General features: G+C 32.3%; 1 long non-coding RNA gene across 1 annotated transcript; it reads right to left on the reverse strand.

Moving 5' to 3' along the window:
- Positions 1-299: 299 nt before the first annotated feature.
- On the reverse strand, positions 300-7023 carry LOC140182647 (uncharacterized). The gene is made up of 3 exons (XR_011878624.1): positions 6729-7023; positions 3014-3938; positions 300-2917 (listed from the first exon to the last, which is right to left on the reverse strand). It is a non-coding gene; the product is annotated as an uncharacterized lncRNA (long non-coding RNA).

The following is a 7023-nucleotide window of genomic DNA, read 5'->3' on the forward strand; positions in this document are numbered from 1 at the left end:
TCGGTCCATCCCTCAGGCTCACGAGGACGAACCGCTCTGATACCACTAAATGTAACACCCCAATTACCCTAAGCTCTACCTCTAGCCATAAAGCAAAGGTTAATCAAAGATTACGACAGTTCTAAGGCTTATACGTATATATATATATATAATATGTTCTAAAAGCCTGATGAAAGATTTGGCTCAAAAACAGGATTTGAAAAGCGTATAATGTACTAGCGAAGCTACTAACTTAAAACACCAGGTACAGATAAGATGTATCAAAATATAATAGTATAATATCATAAGAATCTAGCCACGACTCGCGGAGCTTAAGCCGGCTAGCCATATATATATAGAACTTACATGAAACCAGACAGTAAAAATAGCTTATACAAGTTTTGTTCTCTCAAATAAAGTCTCTAGGCAAAAAAAATACAAAAGTGAGAGAACGAGTTAAACATGACCAAGATGACAACAAAATAGAATAAAATTCTCCGCTCTTCTACCATCACCCAACTCACTGCGGTGGGTTACGACCTGCATCTAAAAAACAACAACAACGTATGGAATGAGAACCGGAGGTTCTCAGTATGGTAACAGTGCCCAATGATGTAAGATGTAAGGCTCCGAGACGTCGAAGGCAATACTAGAACTTCACATCACATACGGATATTCAAGCTTAGAACAAAATAAATAAAAGAACTTAAACCATAAACCAGGGTTATCTAAACTTAGGGGGATTCTAATTAATACCAATCACACCGCTGTATCCCACAGCCTTCGCCAACCTCACCTCTGTGCGATCCCATTGCCACCGCCTACCTAACCTCCTTAGCACCAGTCAAACACAGATAAATGCAAGCAAGGAAAGCACAGGTAATATTCATATACAGCAAGTAGTTCAAGAAGTAAGTAGGCATGTTATACATTTAGGAAAACTCAAGTAAACAAAGCAAGCAAGCATATAGAAGATGCACATGATGAATGCCTATCCTATTGGCTCGTGATATCACTTGTCGGTCCATAAATGCCAACCCGACACATCCTTTTGGATGTCGCTTTTCTGCCCCACCCCCGAATATAGTGTCGGGCACACTCTATTAACCCACGGATATTGTGCCGGGCACACTCTATTCACCCACGGATATAATGCCGGGCACACTTGCATGCGTAACCCAAGGATATAGTGCCTGGCACACTCTTGCAGTAGAAAAGATTATCAATCATAGTTCAATCCCAGGGACATAATACCCTGAACATTCTCACACTTAACCCAAGGATATAATGCCTGGAACACTCTCATTATTCAACAAGCTCATCATTCCTCTTTGAGTCTTCAACTCATCATAACCATCATCAATTCATTACTTCCATTCCGGTCTCATTGGTTCATCAATTTCCCAAGTCATTGTCAACAATCACCACATGCACCACTCTTCCTTCTCTCTCAACTAACTCATCCGCAATACACTAGAAACCTAAACTTCCGTTTGCTAACTTTTCAAAAGAAAACCCAACTTAAACCCCTAGGACATTTCCCATATTTCAATGCTCTAAAATAAGCCAAGGAATCTTAAAATGGTGTTATAGAAGCTTACAACCTTGTCGGGAAGGTGCAATAATTGAAAATAAAATAAAATTTGAGAAATAGGGCGTGTGCGTGCGCACGCCCAGGAAGATTTTCAAAGTGTGCGTACGCACAGGTACTGATCCTTCCCGACTTGTGCGTGCGCACAGGGCTGTGCGTACGCACAGGTCTGTACGTCCGCACAGAATAACATTTTCGTAGGGTTGTGCGTACGCACAAGGCTGTGCGTGCGCACATATCAGAAATCCTGAAATTCTGCAACTTTGCAGAATTTCAGATTTTCAACACCAACTTTGAAGGATCATAACTTCCTTTACAAAATTCCAAATTTTGCAAACTTTATATCAAATCGAAGGGTTTTCAATAATCTTCAAATATAAACCAAATTCAACAAATTTTGAAAATCGAGGCAAAAGTTATGATCACACAAAGTTTACCAAAAATTCATTTTTACCCAAAATCTCACAAACTCAATTTTTAACCAGACCTCAATCCAATACCAATTCAATCACATATCAACCAAACCAAAACAGTCCAAAGTTCATACAAACACTACCTCAACCAATTTCTCACTCACACAACCTTCTAAACCATTCAACAATTCTAAATTCAACCTAATTCACATTTTCCAAATTTCCATTATCCTTATTAACATCAACATGACTTCTCACCACTTCCATCATTATTCAACTATACCACATCCAACATTTAATATCTCAAATTATCAACCCCTTCAACACTCATCAATCCAAACGTCAAATATAAAACACTATAATCAATCTTCCACCAACACCTTCACCAATCATCATTCTTTCACTATCAATCTTCATCAACAACCTCATTCATGCTTTGTACCAATAATCACAATATACATTCATTCAAAATTCAATATACCTCATACCTCAATATCATTATTTAACAACATTTACAACATCAATTCATCAAGCATCATCAACCAACCAACATCAACAACCACTATAAATCCTCATCAATTCCAACAATTTATCACCAAACAATAACTAACATTAACCAACATCATAATACATCATTAGCACCAATAATTCTCAACAATTACCATCATCATACATATACCACAACAACCACATACCCAACTCAATCCTATTCTATGGGCCACTAGCCTAAGTGTCCATGAATATTACATATTACTAAACACACCAAACCGAAACCAACACCAACAAACACCAAGGCTCACACTAACAACACATATATCATCAAAATCAAAATCTAAGATACACAAAACAACTAAACACAAGGATTTAGTGGAACCTTACCTTATCCAACGAGATTAGAGGTAAAATCCAACAATTATCTGCTACTAGAGATCACCTAAACAACCAAAACCACAAAATCTACTCAAAACCATAACCTCAAAAATGCAGAAATCTAGGGCACGAATCTGGGAAGTGAGATTCGAGTTCTTACCAGATTTCTTTGGATAGAAATGTAGATCTCGACGAGAGCTTCATGTGGTCATAAACAGCTTGTCAATCAGAACTCCGGATCAAAAGTTATGGCTTCCGGAAGGTGGAGGTGAAAAGTGCACTCTCTTCTTCCTCTCCTCTCTTCAAAAACGCAGCTCTCTCATCAAAATGGGGGAGAATGGGCTGAAATGCTCATTAAATGAGCTTATATATGTTGGACCTTAGACCTGGTTTGGGTCCGGTCCAACCCGTTAGCATTTTTGGTCTGTTTGGGCCACTTTGGGCCAAAACCTTTAAGATTAGTGTCCGGTTTTTTATTCTAAATTATTTTTATCTTCTCAAAACAATAAATCAATTTTCAAAATCTTATCTCCCCAAAATACGCAGTACTGGACAGACCAGAGCTGGTACCACCAGCTTAATCGCCAGTATGCATTTTTACAAAAACTTTTCGAAAGAAATACATTTTCCAACTCATAAAAATTCACTGAAATCAAATTTCACATTTTTATTTTCAAATTAAAACTTCTAAATTTTGAATCTATTTCGGGCACTAAAATTATTATTTTTAAGACAGTTTTACGTGAAAACGCGGGTTCTTACACCTCGAATGTTGCATTATGTTTTGGAGGATCGGAATTCATTGTCAATGGATATGTCAACTCAAACTTTACAGATGATCTTAATAAACGAAAATCTACTACAGGCTATGTGTTTACACTTGCAGGAGGAGCTGTGAGCTGGCTATCTAAATTACAGACTGTTGTAGCTTTATCTACTACAGAAGCTGAATATATGGCAGCTACACAAGCATGCAAGGAAGCTATTTGGATCCAAAGGTTGATAGAAGAACTCGGGCACAAACAACAGAAGATTTCTGTGTATTGTGACAGTCAAAGTGCCTTGCACATTACAAGGAATCCTGCCTTTCATTCAAGAACAAAACACATTAGAGTATAATATCACTTTGTTCGGGAAGTAGTAGAAGAAGGAAGTGTTGATATGCACAAGATTTACACTAAAGATAACCTAGCAGATGCCATGACAAAACCAATCAACACAGAAAAGTTTGAATGGTCTAGATCCTCATACGGCCTATGGAATACATGAGCAACATGAATTTTGAAAATTTATCAAAATTAGCTTTAAGTGGGAGATTGTAAAAATTAGTAAAGCTAATTTTAGAAAATAAATAAATAAATAATAACTAAATAAAATGAAAGGTAATAAACAATCTTAGTTTATAACCTTAGGATTTTAATGGTTGAAAAAGAGAAGAATTATATATCTCTAATTGACGGATGGTTCATATTGAAGAGACTCACCTACAAATTGAGTTTTTCTTTAATTCATTTCAATCAAGTCATCCAGATAGAATAATATAATATTTCTTTGAGTAGTTTTCTCCTATATATGTAGAAAGAAGTGTGCTCTCCTTTTGTCAAGAGAGAGTGTTATTGTAGTCTCCTTATGATAAAGAGAAGTTGTAATTCTCAAAAAAAGTTATTCAATTATTTTTATATTTTATACAAATTTCTAATTTTTCATCTCTATATTTTACTGTGTCATTTGTCAGGTACCTAACAATAGTAAGGTATTGTTTAACGAGTGTGCCACATATATGTTACGTTAAACTTTAAATCTGAATTAGTAATTCTTTGATTTATGACTTAGATTAAAACAATGATTGAATAGTTGTGTTTTGACTTATTATTGTATTGTAACCAATGAATCCATGAATAAACAATGTCTTTGACACAATTATGCTTTAGTTGTTATATTAAGTTTGGTAAAAAGAATGAATAGAATAAGTTATAAAATAATGAGTAAATAAATAAATAAAAAGGTGAAACAATAGAGTAGCAAACTAAAGACGAAGCGTATATTAAATTGCTCAAGTACTCATGTAAATAGTATACCACAACAGTCAAATTAACACCTAAAAAAGTGAAGAAATTTAAATAGAATATAAACTCAAATAGAGTTTGATTAAAATGCAAAATAATAGAAGTATTTTAATATACAATATAAAATCTAAAACAACTAACAAGGAAATTGGAAGTATTTTAATAGACTACATCCATCATCATTAAAATTAAAAAACACTAAGAAGTTGATAGTCGGTTGATCACTTGTTTGATTATTTGAATATTAATAGAATTACAAACTTAGACATTTTAGACCCCATTAAATTATTAAAAAAATAATTAAATTCCTAAAAAAAATTACAACTATCAAGTTAGTCCTTAAAAATTCTAAAAAGACATATTATTAGTAAGGATTAATTTGCCCATAGTTAACACTCTACATGAATGTGGATAAATATTGCTACTCAGGGACACATTGAAATTAATATGAGGACTATATTGTCTAAAACATAGATAATTCTTAAAAACTGATTTGGTAATTAAATTTTTTTAAGGCAAAAATATTCGACTAAAAAATTTTGGAGACTGATTTATTTACTCTAAAATTTTATTTTCACATGTACGATGTAAATAATCATTAAAAATGAAAATAATTTAATATTTGTTTGTAAAAAGAAAAAATGTTAGTATATCAAACTCATTTCTAAAATTATTTGCAATGTTCATCAACGTTAATTATGAATGAAATCAGTGAATCAAGTCGCAAAACTGGGTTATAGTTTTTCTTTATTTTTTAATTTATTCTTTTTTGCCAAAAATTAACCCTTAAACCAAACCCAAGCTAGTAGTTATCATAATAAGTGTTTGTGAACGAGTTATTCAACATTATTCAATGAACAGAGGGTCAGAGACCTTTACCTAAGGATGTGGGAATATTGAAATTCAAGAAGTAACCTCTTCAACTTCTTCGTAGCCAGTCAATTATGATTTTTTTTTTTTCAACTATACTACATGTATACTAAAACCAATTATTAATTAAAATATATATTAAAATATAAAATATATATTAAAAATAAATTAAACAATACATATATTTATATATAAATACATAATAACTAATTTAAATAATTAATTTTAATATGTAAATAATATTTTTTATCATTCATCTAATTATGATGTGGTTTGGAATACTACGTACTCTGACGTATGTACAAAAGAAAAAATTCAACGACTCCATATGAATGATCCGGTCAACTTTGTTACACATATTATCACTAAATAAAGTAATAAACAATTATAGTAACATGTATTGATTTGGTTATTACTTAATTATTTAGTCAAAATGGTAAGATTTCTTACCTGAAAAAATAATAGAGAACCAATATTTTTAATTAAAAAAATTAGTTAATATTAACTTAAATACAAGATAAAATACAAGAAAAAAATATTACTTAACTAACATCGTTTTTAAGCAAACAGATGTACAAGGATAATGATTTAATATTTACCCATTAGTTTAAAATAATTTGTTTTTGTTTAATTTGTTTATGGTCTTAAACAACAGCGAAAAACGATTTATCAAAATCGAATCTGAAACTTACAATTTGGTTTAACCGTTTTAAACTGTGGTTTATACAACCGTTACTAATTACAATAGGCAACAATTTTTTATTTTGAGATATAAAGAAAAAAACTAGTTGTCTTTGTTTACATAATAGACAACAGTATAGCAACATTCAGTGAATGGTTTTTACTGTGGTCCATTTCACTTGAAAGAAAGTAGTATTGTGGTGGGAAGAATGGAAGAAAGAAATCTAAAAGGAAAAGAGATAATAGTGATTGTCTCACCTTAAGTAAGGTTGTCTACAAGATGCATTTCATGCAGCATGCATTCTTCAACAATCCTCTGTAAAAACTTGTACTAGAAATTCTAGTTGACGGATTTAATATAGATCAATAAGTAGAGTTTTGAGGTGAATTTAATGGAATTTCATCCTCTTAACTAACTTCTTTTATTGAATTACAAAAAGTAGAAAAAACTGAATTGAAAATACAAGATGAAAAATTGTAGAGTTCTATCAACTCTTCTAGTTTTTAGGCATAACAAGTCATTTGGCCTCTATTTATGTTTGTAGAAATGTTT

The sequence above is a fragment of the Arachis hypogaea genome, chromosome 20, assembly GCF_003086295.3.
Source record: "Arachis hypogaea cultivar Tifrunner chromosome 20, arahy.Tifrunner.gnm2.J5K5, whole genome shotgun sequence".
Taxonomy (NCBI): Eukaryota; Viridiplantae; Streptophyta; class Magnoliopsida; order Fabales; family Fabaceae; genus Arachis; species Arachis hypogaea.